Here is a 13,050-nt window from a genome sequence, read left to right as displayed (position 1 = left end):
TTTTATGCTATCACTTTTATTTGCATCTATCAATCTATCTTTACTTTACCCACGAGGGATTGACAATCTCTACACGCGTTGGGTTGCGAGGAATTTGTTATTTGTGTACACGTACCGCTTACGTAGTCTTGCAGATCTTCCTACTAGATTGATATCTTGGTTTCATAACTAATGAAAATACTTGTCATCGATGTGCTACATCATCCTTTAAGCTTGGAGGGAAACCAACGCAAATCAGCAGGGAGTCAATGTGCTACTTGGTGGTGCTCATCACAATCAGCCAAGCCATGATGGTTGCCATGAGGAGGGCTGGCAGCATGAACCTAAATAACATGCTTGACAGTTTGTATGTTCTGTTGATGTAAAATCAACTGTACTCATTCCTAACCCATGACGTGTGATATATTTTTGTAAACCTATATTGTAAGTTATCATTTTGGAGAGGATTTTATAAATTTCTATGTTGTACTTATACATACAGTTGGTTGCATACTTGTTGAACTGTGTAATTTTATATACTTTTCAAAGACTTCCTCTTGGGCCAAAATTGGCATTTATTATTTCTTAGCGCATTATGCAAAAAAATGTATCAGGTAAAAATGGGGTTGAAAGAAATGGGCTAATGTGCTCAACCATGAAGAATTTGTGACGGAAAACAATATCCAGGTAGGTAGCCCTGTCATTCGAATTGGTCAATCAAAAAAATTCTATGTGGTGTTAGTCGATGACGGATTGTTCCGTCACAATGGATTGGGTCTGGGCGGGCATGGGGTAGTTCCATGACGAACAAGAAATGTCATGTAAGCTACGCTGTCAAATTATGGCGTGATATACATGAAGGATTTAAAATCCATCATGGGCGGTCACCCATGACAATTTTACATTGATCCATGATGGATCGTATTTGTCACGTATTAAAAGATTTCTTGTAGTGTTCCAGTGGCAAGTTCATCCTCAACTCATAGTTGATATCAACTAATACCGTAGTTTTGTGAAGTTGTGTGATACACCCCGAACGTATCTACTTTTCCAAATATTTTTGCTTTTATTTTGGACTCTAATTTGCATGATTTGAATAAAGTTAACCCGGATTGGTGTTGTTTTCAATGGAACTATCTTGTGGTTATTTTTGTACATAAATAACCACAAGTTTCCCAATTGGACGAAACTTTTTGTGAATTTATTTTGGAATACATGAAGAATTATGGACTGAAGAACCATCGGAGGGGGGCTGCCTGTGGGCCACAAGCCAACAGGACGCACCCTATTAGCTTATGGGGCTCACGTGGCTCCCCCGACCCTAATTTCAGTCCTATAAATTCACATATATGGAGAAAAAAAATTAGAAAGAAGATTTCATCGTGATTCACGAGATGGAGCCGCCGTCACCTCATATTCTTTCTCAGGAGGGCTGATCTGGAGTCCGTTTTAGGCTTCGGAGAGGTGGATTTTGATCATGTAATCAAGTTATTTTGATAAGGCTTTATCTCTAGTACGCACTATGTTCCAATATTGACGTTGCTATAACTTTGCTATGCTTAATGCTTGTCACCAGGGCCCGAGTGCCATGATTTTGGATCTGAACCTGTTATGTTTTCATGAATATGAAAGGGTTTTAGATCCCACCCTGCAAGTTGTACGCCCCTATTATGTGTCATGATCCGCATACCCAAGGTGACAATAATTGGGATTTTTTCCAGTGGTTTCCATAGTTTGAGGAGTTCATGTATTCACTAAGTGTTAATGCTTTGTTTTCGGTTTTCTATTAAAAGGAGGCATTAATATCCTTTAGATTTCCTTATGGACCCCACTGCCACGGGAGGGTAGGAAAAAGATGGCATGCAAGTTCTTATTGAAAGCACACATTACTATATACATAATACATGCCTAAATTATATTGATGAATTGGAGCTAGTTCTGTGTCGCTCTAGTGTATAACTGTTACATGATGAATGTTATCCACGTCTATCCATTGCTGATACATGGCCTACACTTTTCATTTCCTGAATCTTACAAATGGTATAATAGATTTTGCCCAGTTGTCCGAGTTGCAAGTCGACCCTTCACTCACAACTAGTATTGTAGTTTGTTTCATCCCAATTACATGTCCACCCTTGACTTGCAACTAAGAATGTAGTTTATTTCATCCAGTTGCAAGTCCATCCTTGACTCGCAACTGGACTCATAGCTTAGGTGTCGCTCTTGCAAGTCCATCCTTGACTCGCAACTAGGCTCGTAGTTTTTTTGTTGCTCCCCGGTTGCAAGTTCACCTCGACTTACCACTGAGCCATTTGTGTTCATCCCAGTTGGAAGTACACCCTCGACTCGCAACTGAGCCGTTTGTTTTTCATATAATGAACATTAATAAGTATCTCCATCTAAAGACAACATGAATGAGGTAAACGCATCAATGACAATTATTGGTTATCTAAAAACAATCCATTATACCCAAATCATATCAACACTAAATTATTAATGATGTTCAAAAAAGTCATTAGTTAAGATACACTAACCAAAGTTTACCCTAAACACTAACTAACACTAAACCACAATCTTTCTATTCATAAAGCAAATATTTCTACTACAACAAGCTTATCCCTATTACTAAAGATAAAAAAGATACTCAAACACACTAAAATTAGGGGAAAGCATGAACTAGGGTTTCCCCAAGATGTAAAAAATCTAGCAAAATAACAAGATTTAACCAAAAAATTGGATGATTCGGGGGAGATTACTACAAGCAACAAAGTGATGGAAAGATCCACCTAAGGGAAGCACCTTTTGGAGAGGATTTGATGGGGGGTTTGAGGAGTTGGAGAAAGGAAGGAGCACAATGAAAGCAACAAGCTCGGGCTGGATTGGGAAGAGTGAGTGGGGTGGGTCCCACCCACTCATCCATGGGGTAGTTCACTTATGAGAACCAGACGTCAAGGTGCATGACGTGTGGGTGTGGAGACGTGACACGAGGGTCCCTCGCTTCTGGCCCTTTTCCACGTCAGCGAGTCAACAAGTGTGCTTGCCTGTCACTCCTGATCGTATGTTCCTCCATTGCAAAATAAACTATGTACGCCTTAATTTATGTATGTAAGGATGGCAGGGTGAATCATCAGTAAAACCCTATCGAGCCCATAATCAACTTTGTCTTATAATGTTAGTCGTTTATAAAAAATTCCGAGTGTTTGTATATGTGAGCAAGTTGCAATCATGTAGCTGGACATTTTACCTAAGTGTTTGTATATGTGAGCAAGTTGTAATCATGTAGCTGGACATTTTACTGTATTTTCACTTGTACTGCATTGGCGGCGACAATCATGGTTAAAAAGAGTAGGATCACTATACAAATTGCCAGGATTTGCATGCAGTTTTTGTACTCCCTCTGTACCACAATACTTATTGTTGGAGAGAACTAGTCTCGGGAGAGTTCTCTCCAACAACAAGTATTTTAGGAACAGAGGGAGTACGTCTGTAGCATTAGCTATTTGGTTGGTAAATGGTATTTCTATCTGGTTTTGTTCTAAATTCAGTAGCTAGCTGATGTTAAACAAATCAGTGCTTATAAAATGATAAAATTTCTTATAAAACCATTTTCTTCAATCTGACATGTGGGTTCGATCAAGACTAGTTGTGCTCATGTGATCAATTTGCATCATGTACAATATATTTTAAATGTAGCCGTTTGGCAATAGGTATCTATCCATATGTAGATTCAGTAATGAAAGCAATTAGCTTGCTCTAAACTCTTTCTTGCTACACAAGCTGAGAGCTAAATGTATGTCTTCCTTGTGCAGGATTGTGGTGTCAAGCAGAGCAGTCGTGACGACATGAGACATCCGGTCTCTTGAAGATCCTCATTGGATGCTTGAAACCGTGTCCAAGCGGCAATGGGTCACTCAAGTATCAGAACTCACATAAGGAAGGAGAGTGGTTTTGATTACCACATTCGGAATTGTTGTAGATATAGATATGGTCCCAGTGTAGATAGGGGAACAAAAATCATGGATTTCGCACTTGCATTAGGCATTTTGATTTTGAAAGTAAAAAAAGAATCGTTTCACTGTCGTCAAGATAGGGATTCAGAAATCTGGTTACCTCATGTTTGTTACTTAGATATATGTTGTGCTTAAAAAGATCTTGAGGCCAGATTTATCTGGATTCCTGTTGTTACAATTTTTATTATTACTGATTGAGTAAAGGAATCAATGTATTCAGATTCACTTTTGACAGTGGCTCAGATATATATGGTCAATGTTTACAAACTGTATGGGTTGCCTCAAGTGTTTGGGCTCAGATATATATGAACAATGTTTACAAACTGCATGGGTTGCCTCAAGTGTGTGTTGGTTACTGACAAAGACAAGCACACGTGTGAAGGGCAATCTGCAGTGGGAGATTGGGCTTACTTGAAACTTGAACAGTATTATAACTCTGGAGTGCATAATGCATGACTAACTTGAGGTCCTGCTGCACCAAAACCAGCTCAGGCCCAGTTCTTTTGCCAGAATCTGGGGATTCTCCCAGAATCCGACCCCTCCCCAGCTTCTCCCAGAATCTTTGACCCCCATTTGTTTTACAATCCTATCTAATTAGACCTTAACTAGATAGGATTGTAAAATAAATGAGGCTCCAAGATTCTGGGAGAAGCTGGGGAGGGGTCAGATTCTGGGAGAATCCCCAGATTCTAGCAAAAGAACTGGGCCTCAGTCCTGCATAGTGCAGTTTGGTTAGGTGGAGGTACAAGATCGATTTTTTTTTTTGAGACAAGGTACAAGATCGCTTGGTGTGGGCCAGCAGGACATTGCTCGAGCGCAACAGAGCCAAAAGCGACGTCAAGAGACTCTTTTTTTCTTTTTGAGTCGGGATGTCAAGATACAGCGCGATCCCTATTTTTCCTCTTTTTTTCTCCCCACCAGTTTTAGGAAAGGTTCGGAACCATTCCTGAACCGGTTTTCTTTTTGTTTTCCTCTTTTTTTTCTTATACAATATTCTTTTTTCTTTTCTTTCAAATATGCTCGAACTCTTGAACTTTTTCCGAGTCCACAAATTGTTTTATAAATCGGTGAACTTTTTTTTAAATCATGCATATTTTATCATATTTATAAAAAAAATCGTGACTTAAAAAAAATCATGCATATTTTATCATAATCATAAACAAAATTTTAATTACTCAAGTTTTTCTGAAACACATGAGCATTTTTTGAAACATGGGAACAATTTCCAATTCATTATATATTTGAAATTTTCGATTTTTTATTAAAATAGATGAACATTTTATGAATTTATGAATATTTTTTGTATTTCGGGAACATTTTTCAAAATCACAAACATTTTCCACGAATAATATAATAGAGAAAAAATATTGAAAATGTCTCTACCTTGAAGAAATCAAATGTGAGATGGGTTTATATTGCTCCCTCCTCCCTGGCAGTATGGTACCGTTGCATTCGTGTCTGGTTTAAAGCTATTTTTTATCGTTAGCGGTTAGTTGTTCCACGTGGGTTCTCGAGTGTTTAGGGCACAACTATTCGGCTCCATGGCAGTAGCTATCATACGTTGCATGACACTACACGAGATCAAAACCCATGACATTCAAGATTATACCATGACACAAAGGACAAGGTGCCGCCGAGACAACACACCAGTCAAGATATTGGTTCCGATAGATGTGCATATGTTCAAACCCCAGAGTGAGGCCTTCTATCCTATGGCTGACGATGGCGAGGAACATTCTGAAGATATTGGCCCGTGAGGTCGCCTGATGCGACAAGAATGGACCGTGTTTTTATTTTTCTTCCAAGGTCTTGTTTGCTGAAAGGGACGCCATGTGTTTGTAGTTTCAGTTTATTTGAGGATCCTCTTTGTGATGTACTATCACTTTTAATTAATGAAGCAACTCTAGTCACTTTTAATTAATGAAGCAACTCTAGGGGACCTTAGGCCAACTCCACCCCAAACGGACATCCTTTTGACCTGAATTATGTGCATTTGGGATGGACAATGGGGGTCATATCCGGGCCTTTTCTCGGACAACGCTCGGATGCATCCTTTGGTCCCATCCTGTCCGCCGACGGATGCTTTGTGCCACCGACGGACAAGCCAGGGAAGGACAAGCGCGTGCGTCCCGTCTGCGCCGTCCGTTTCATCTTAAATTTTCACCTTCTGTTTTTAACGCAAAAAACGGCATGCTCCCGGGTGGTATGACTGGAATCGAGGATCTGCTGGTCATTTGTACATGCACTAATCACCGTACCATCCACATCATTTGTACATGCACTAATCACCGTACCGGCCAGCTACAATTTCTTCTCTTTTTTTTTCTTACTTCTTTTTCTTTTTTCCATTTGTTTTTCTATTTCTATTTCTTTTCTCCTTTTCTGTTTTTCTTTTTTATTTGGGGCGGTTTTATTCAATTTTTAATTATGTTTCCCTTTTGCCAAACTTGATGAAATGTTTTTTATGAACTGTATTCAAAATCAATGATTTTTTTTCAAAGTTTATTTTTTTTGCAAAATCCATGATCTTTTTTCAAATATATGATTTTTTAATTGAATGAAGATTTTCTTAAATCGGTGAAATAATTTTAGAATTGATGAACAATTTTTCAAATTTGATGATTTTTTTGGAAAATCAATGAAATGTTTTCAAATATGCAAACTTGTTTCTAAGAATGGATGAACTTTTTTCAAAATCAATGAACTTTCTTTCAAAATTGCTGAACTTTTCAAATTTCTGAACTGTTTTTCAAAATTGATGAAATTATTTTCAAACATGCAAACTTGTTTCTAAAAATTGATGATTGTTTTTCAAAATCAATGCACTTTTATTATAACCAATGAAAGTTTTCCAAAACCGCTGAACCGTTTCAAATTTGTGAATTTTTTCAAAGTTGATAAAATTATTTTAAAATCAGTGAACTGTTTTTTCCAATTTGTGAAAGTTTTTTTCCAAAATTAATTAATTTTTCAAAATTTATAATCTTTAAAAAAAAATTCTAAACGTTTTTTCAGAATTGATGAACTTTTTTTGCAAATCAATGAACGGTTATTTATATTTGTGAATATTCTTCTTTGAGAAAGTGATAAACTAATTTTGGAAACAGATGAACATTTTTTAAAATTTGATTAACATTTTACCGAAATTTTGAAAAAAAGAACAATTCAAGGACCTATTTTTCCTATTTTTTGTGAATTCCTTTTCAGGTTTTTCGTTTTCTTTTTTGAAATAATTTACTCTGGGTATATAGTATATGTTTTATGTAGTAGTAATAAGGTAATATAGTACTTATTCCGGATAACGAACAACATCGCCTAGTTAGTCTAGTGGTTAATGTGTTGTGATGAGTTTGATTCTTCGTTCTCGCAGCCTTGCTTGGAGTCGGAGCACTTCAAAAGTGTTTGTTTGAGTGAAACCAATCTTTCTTCTAATAATAAAGTGCGGAGTGTTTCTATAGTCCGTCGCGGTCATTTTGTAAAAATACCTCTCGTTTTTCCAGTATTCAACCCGCAGTATGTTTTTGAGTCAAAAACGAATCGTTTTTTGCATTTTTCAGAAAACCCTCTGATGTTTTAGGTAATCAACCCGCAGTCCGGATGTAAGTCAGAAAACAAATCGTTTTTTTTGCTCTTTTCGAAAATCCCCTGATGTCTCAGGTAATGAACCCGCCCTCCGTATTTTAACAAAAAAACCCTAACTTTTCAGTTAATCAATCCACGTTTTATCTAAAACAAAATTATCCATATCTTTTAAACCGTAACTCCGATTTTAACATGTTATATATATAATTTGATTAAAAAATGTGTAAAATCTAAATAGGATGTTATTTTTAGATGTTGAATACTTCTTAAATATTAATTTTGATGCAAACTTAATCTGTAGTGCACGGTCCTTTTTTTCTCTTTTTCCGGCGACGATACGAATTGCAATAAACATCTACTAAATTAAAATCAAACTGAGAGGAAAGAAAACATCGTTAACAACACATGCACACCTTTGAAAAACCTCGTGGGAAGAAACAACATATTTCTCATCTTATTCCGAGTGACTGTATATTCAAACGCGTTTTCATTGTGTGAGCACTAAAGTCATCGTCGGCAACACAAATGTGATGTCATGTGAAAATATATTGCGTTCAGAGTGTGTGTTATTTTCTCTTCTGTTGCAACGCACGGGCTCTTTTGCTAGTCAAATCAAAAGTAACAATTGGGCTTGATTGCTTCTTCTATTACGAAAATCACTAGTTAGCGAATACACTTCCCAACGATTACTCCTATCTTCACAGGTTGTGATAAGTGGTGCACTGCATGCGTGCCACTTGTCGCAACCTGAGAGTTTTCCTTTTTTTCGTAGATCTGTATTTTCAAAACGTTTTATCTCCTAAACCGTGCGTTCAAATCTCGAACCGTTTCACCGTTGGCTTTCTCGCGTCGAGATCTTCAAAACTAGATCCCATGTTGATAGATTTCGACGAACTTTTTTTGCATAAAAAAACCAGACTAAAAAAATATGCCTCACGCGATTGGAAAAAAAACCAGAAAACACGTATTTTTTCCTTTCCGAGAGGCACGACCCGTGTCTCTCGTGAAGGAAAAACCGTGCCTCTCGCGGAAATATTTCTCATCTTATTCCGAGTGATTGTACATTCGAACGCGTTTTCGTTGTGTGAGCACTGAGGCCATCGTCGACAACACAAATGTGTTAATATATTACGTTCAAAGCGTGTGTTATTTTCTCTTCCCTTGCAACGCACGGGCTTTTTTGCTAGTTGTTCGTCAAAAGAAAAGAGAAAAAGAGTAGATGGGCTTAAAAGGCCGGCTGTTTGTGCGTGAAAAATAGCAAAAGTAGTAAGGTTGCATGCATGGGCTGGGCTGGGCTTGACGAGCTCGCAAACCGTCTCGGCCTCAACAAAAAAGAAGAAAAGAAACGTAGATAAACCCTAAGTCTATCTGCGATATTGTGTGAGAAAAAAGGAGTGGGCGGCGGAAAGAAGAAAGGGGATCGGGCGAGCGAGGAACCCTAACCTTCTCTGAATTTGGTACGTACGTATTCTGCATCTCTTCCCTCTCTTGATTGATCGATTTCTCCTATAATCATACGATCGGTCGCGCGTGTATGTATATAACAAGCATCCATACGGTCGGACAGGCACGTCGTCGATTGGAGCGAGCTATGAGAGGTCAGGCCATGGCCACCGCGCTTCGACAAGCGGCGAGGAGAGCGGCGGAGGCTTTTGGGCGTCCGCTGTCTTGGGCAGGGATTGTACGTGTCTACTCTCCCCGGCCCCCTTAATCTATTTTCAAACCGTTCCGTTCTAATCCCTCTGTTCCTAATAAATAAATAAGACGTTTTGGTAGTTCAAATTGATTGGTTCATCGTCATCGATTGAGTTTTCTTCTTCGTATGTGAATGTGTACAGTTTTAATTTGATCATCACCTTCAATTCAAGGTAGGATGTTTGGTTCATCATCGTACCTATCATCTTCTTCATCTATTCGAGATGAAATCCCTTCATGTTTTGTACTTTTCCATAAGAACGTGCATGTTACACTAATATAGCTGCACCTCTAAAAAAATGAAGAAGAAATAATCACATCAGATGCATCTCTTATTATTTTCTAGTCCCAGGAGCTCACGCCCGATCAAAAGAAGGATGCTCTGATTCGCTTGGCCATCATCCAAGTCAGGAAGGAGGAGCTCTACAATCAGATTTCCGCGTGGCATGAGGAGTACTGTCTTGAGGAAAGGTTAGGCAACAAAAACGTCCGTTTGCTGAAACAACTCTCTGAGCATGTCGAACCTAGGCCCGAGGATCACCGCTGGTATGATCTTAAACATCCTCTCTTCTCTCAGACAATACATACATCTAAGAATGCTTGTTTTTATCGGTATCAGTTAATTATATCATCTGAATCTGCAGGCGTCGGCGTCAGCGGTCAGTATACTATAATCGTTTCTTGGAATATGCGGGGGCAGTTTTTATCGGAACGTTGGTAGGAGATGCCTGGAGTTCGCAATAATGTCCATCGGAGTTCGCAATAATGTCCATCGGAGTGATCGAGTCAATTAGTATGCCGTCTTACATTGGATCAAATTAAGGCATATTATATCATATCTAAGAATGTTGTGACAACGGCTGATTGTATTTCCAGTGTTGTCGTCTGTTGAGTTTCTCTTTCTCTGTCGTATCTGTTGCTGATGAGACGAGAGGTCTCGTCCAGATTAAATAATTAGATACTGTTTAATGTACATTAGTGTTACCTCTTGCTTGGAACTTGGAGAGCTTCTATATATGCATATGGGCACGGTTCTCTAGGTAGGCTAGGTCAATTTGTTACTATTAAATTGATTTTGTTCCTGCTGCTGACCAACAAAAGTAACCTGATCATGTGATGCTAACCTCACACAAACTTATCTGAATGAATAGTGCTATAACCAGTGTTCTCTTTGGGTGATCTAGCTTAGTTGGATCCTTCATCAGGTTGCTACTGCCGGTTGTGATACCTGTCTAAACGTATTGCCTACTGCTTCCATATGAAAAAAGAGATTGCCAAACCTGCTGCGCTTTGATGGTAACTTTTTAAGATCCTAGTCATGTGTGTATTGTGATTTGATTTGATCCCAATATATGCCCCTCAGTCCGGATTTCCTCTCCTCACCATGCCAAACTGTCCAGTGACATATCTCTCCAGCAGGACATGTTATACTAATAGAGCCTCCAGGTTGCTCAAGATTTCAACCACTGAACACTTGATTATGCTATACTGAATCTTTTAGGAGCACCATCTTTCCCAGAATCCCTAGCTAAAAAAGGACACACACCGTTTCTTTTAAAACCGAGGGCCTCCCGTCGATTTCCAAAGTTTCCCATTAACGGAAATTCCAATCAGTTGTTACAGCATGAAAATTTGAGGAAAAAAACAAGGAATTCTAGGCAAACTACACAAGTTTCCCAAGCACAAATCATCATCAAGTGTAATAATTAGCCTGACCATACACGTGTAATAATTCATCATCAATAAACTTATTGGCCAGAACTTTCTCATGGTCCTAGGCTAGCATCATCATCCTTGGGATTTAGTGTCGGCATGGCAGAATTCAGCCATTCTCTCAGAATTTAGCGTCAGTCATGGAGGAATAAGATATAGATGCCAATGAATGGTCATGGATGATGCATGTCCTCTTCTTCACAATTTAGACTTTTTTGAGAAAGTTCAGAGTTGAACCTAACAGAGTAAAACAGAGCATGATGATTTTGCAATGCAATACCTATGATGACAGGAACTCATATCCTTCATCACGCTTTGCCATCGGCGAGCCAGCCACGGTACGTCTTGCTCGTCCCGCCAATGCCAATGAGTTGTTCGTCGCTTGCTCCAACTCCACCTAGGACAACCGGAGGACCACGCCGGGGAGCGGCCCTGTCTTCGCGGGCAGCTACATAAGAAACCAGTGCCGCGGCGTAAATGAGAGTAGAAACAAGAATCAGGTTGTGGCTCTACACTGTCCTGAATACAACTTTGAAGCAATTCAGACAAACAATACAACATGTATGCCTTTTGATGACACCCGAGCCCCGGTTTCAGTTGGGGAAGAGGACAAGACCGGTGGCTCTACCTTCTGCTCCAGCTAGCCTACTTGTCGAAAGAGTGCATTCAGGAATGCGGAGATAACCCGTCCTTTCAACCAAAGTACTCCCTCTCTAAACAAATATAAGAGTGTTCTAAACGCTCTTATATTTCTTTACGGAGGGAGTACAAGAGTATAGACGAAGATTGCACACAAGAAGAGCCAAACTAGTAAAGAATGCATGACTTAATTACACAAACAATAAGGTATGTAAAGGGTGTTAGCTTGTGTAGATAATAATCCATACTCCCTCCGTGCGATGAAAAGTGTACATATAGATATTTTAGGATAAATTATAAGGTGGAGTAAAAAATGCATTGAAAAGGTGCAAGCCATCATCTTTCTCCTCTTTAATTACCCAACCCTCAATGAGCTAAGGCTGGCCATAGTGGGAGTAACTAAGGTAGTATCATGTACTTGAGACTAGCAAACATGCTGATCTGGCAGATAATTAAAGAAGAGAGAGAGGGTTAGAGTAACATAGGTAGATACCGTAACATATTAAATGCTATGCTACTATGTGTCATGCATGTCAATAAATAAGGTCATCTATGATACTACTTTATGCTACTATGCACTATGAAGGTAGTATCATACAATAGTATCATATGCATGATACTACTACTCCCTCCGTCACGGTTTAGAAGGCACGCTTGGAAAATCTCTGGAATCAAGGTAGTCACCGATTGGTTGTGAGATGTAGTAGGTGTAGATGCTAATGCGCCTAATCAACTGAGAAAATACTAATACTAATGCGTGAGCAGCAAATTAGGAGGACGCATGGATGAGTAGTACTAATACTAATTAATGAGAGTACTTGCTTTCACGCCTTAAACCTTGTCTATTTTGGAAACGCACGCAAGTTTAACTATGCCTTCTAAACCGTGATGGAGAGAGTATATGATACTCCACACTATGGCCAGCCTAAGTGCATGTAGAAATTAAGGAGACTATGTGTACAATGTTATTGGTCTTGATTACCGTGTGATGAGAGAAGCATTTCTTTCTACTTTAAAGTGCATTGAAAAGATAAAAGTACACTTCTTTGTGGACGAATTTTAAGGCCAAATGTACGCTCTTCACCGGACGGAAGGAGTACAGCTTCGCATGCAATCAATGGAGTTAAGATATTGGACCGATTTATACATCCAACCATATTATAAAATATTTTACCGTGCAACCAGAAGCCAGAATTTTAGCCACGACGAAGCTTCGGTTTGGACAAAATTCTCAGTCTAAACAAAGAGTAATAGTACTCTCTTCGTCTAGGTTTAGAAGGCACAATTAAACTTGCGTGTGTTTTCAAAATAGACAAGATTTAAGGCACGAAAGTAATTACTTCTATTAATTAGTACTAGTACTACTCATGCATGTGCCCTCCTAATTTGTTGCTCACGCATTAGTACTAGTATTTTCTCAGTTGATTAGGCG

At 38.8% G+C, this 13,050-nt stretch overlaps 1 long non-coding RNA gene across 2 annotated transcripts; it reads left to right on the top strand.

Annotated features, from left to right (window-relative positions):
• Positions 1-8,926: 8,926 nt before the first annotated feature.
• On the top strand, positions 8,927-10,239 carry LOC123411824. 2 transcript variants are annotated; one of them, XR_006613336.1, is made up of 4 exons: positions 8,927-9,028; positions 9,139-9,252; positions 9,613-9,812; positions 9,911-10,239. It is a non-coding gene; the product is annotated as an uncharacterized LOC123411824 (long non-coding RNA). The 2 variants fall into 2 exon arrangements; XR_006613338.1 differs by having other exon boundaries at positions 8,961-9,032.
• Positions 10,240-13,050: the final 2,811 nt, after the last annotated feature.

This window comes from Hordeum vulgare, chromosome 1H (genome assembly GCF_904849725.1).
Source record: "Hordeum vulgare subsp. vulgare chromosome 1H, MorexV3_pseudomolecules_assembly, whole genome shotgun sequence".
In the NCBI taxonomy this organism is placed as follows: domain Eukaryota; kingdom Viridiplantae; phylum Streptophyta; class Magnoliopsida; order Poales; family Poaceae; genus Hordeum; species Hordeum vulgare.
Note: the sequence above shows the minus strand (reverse complement) of the source record. Positions and strands in the feature narration are given on the sequence as shown.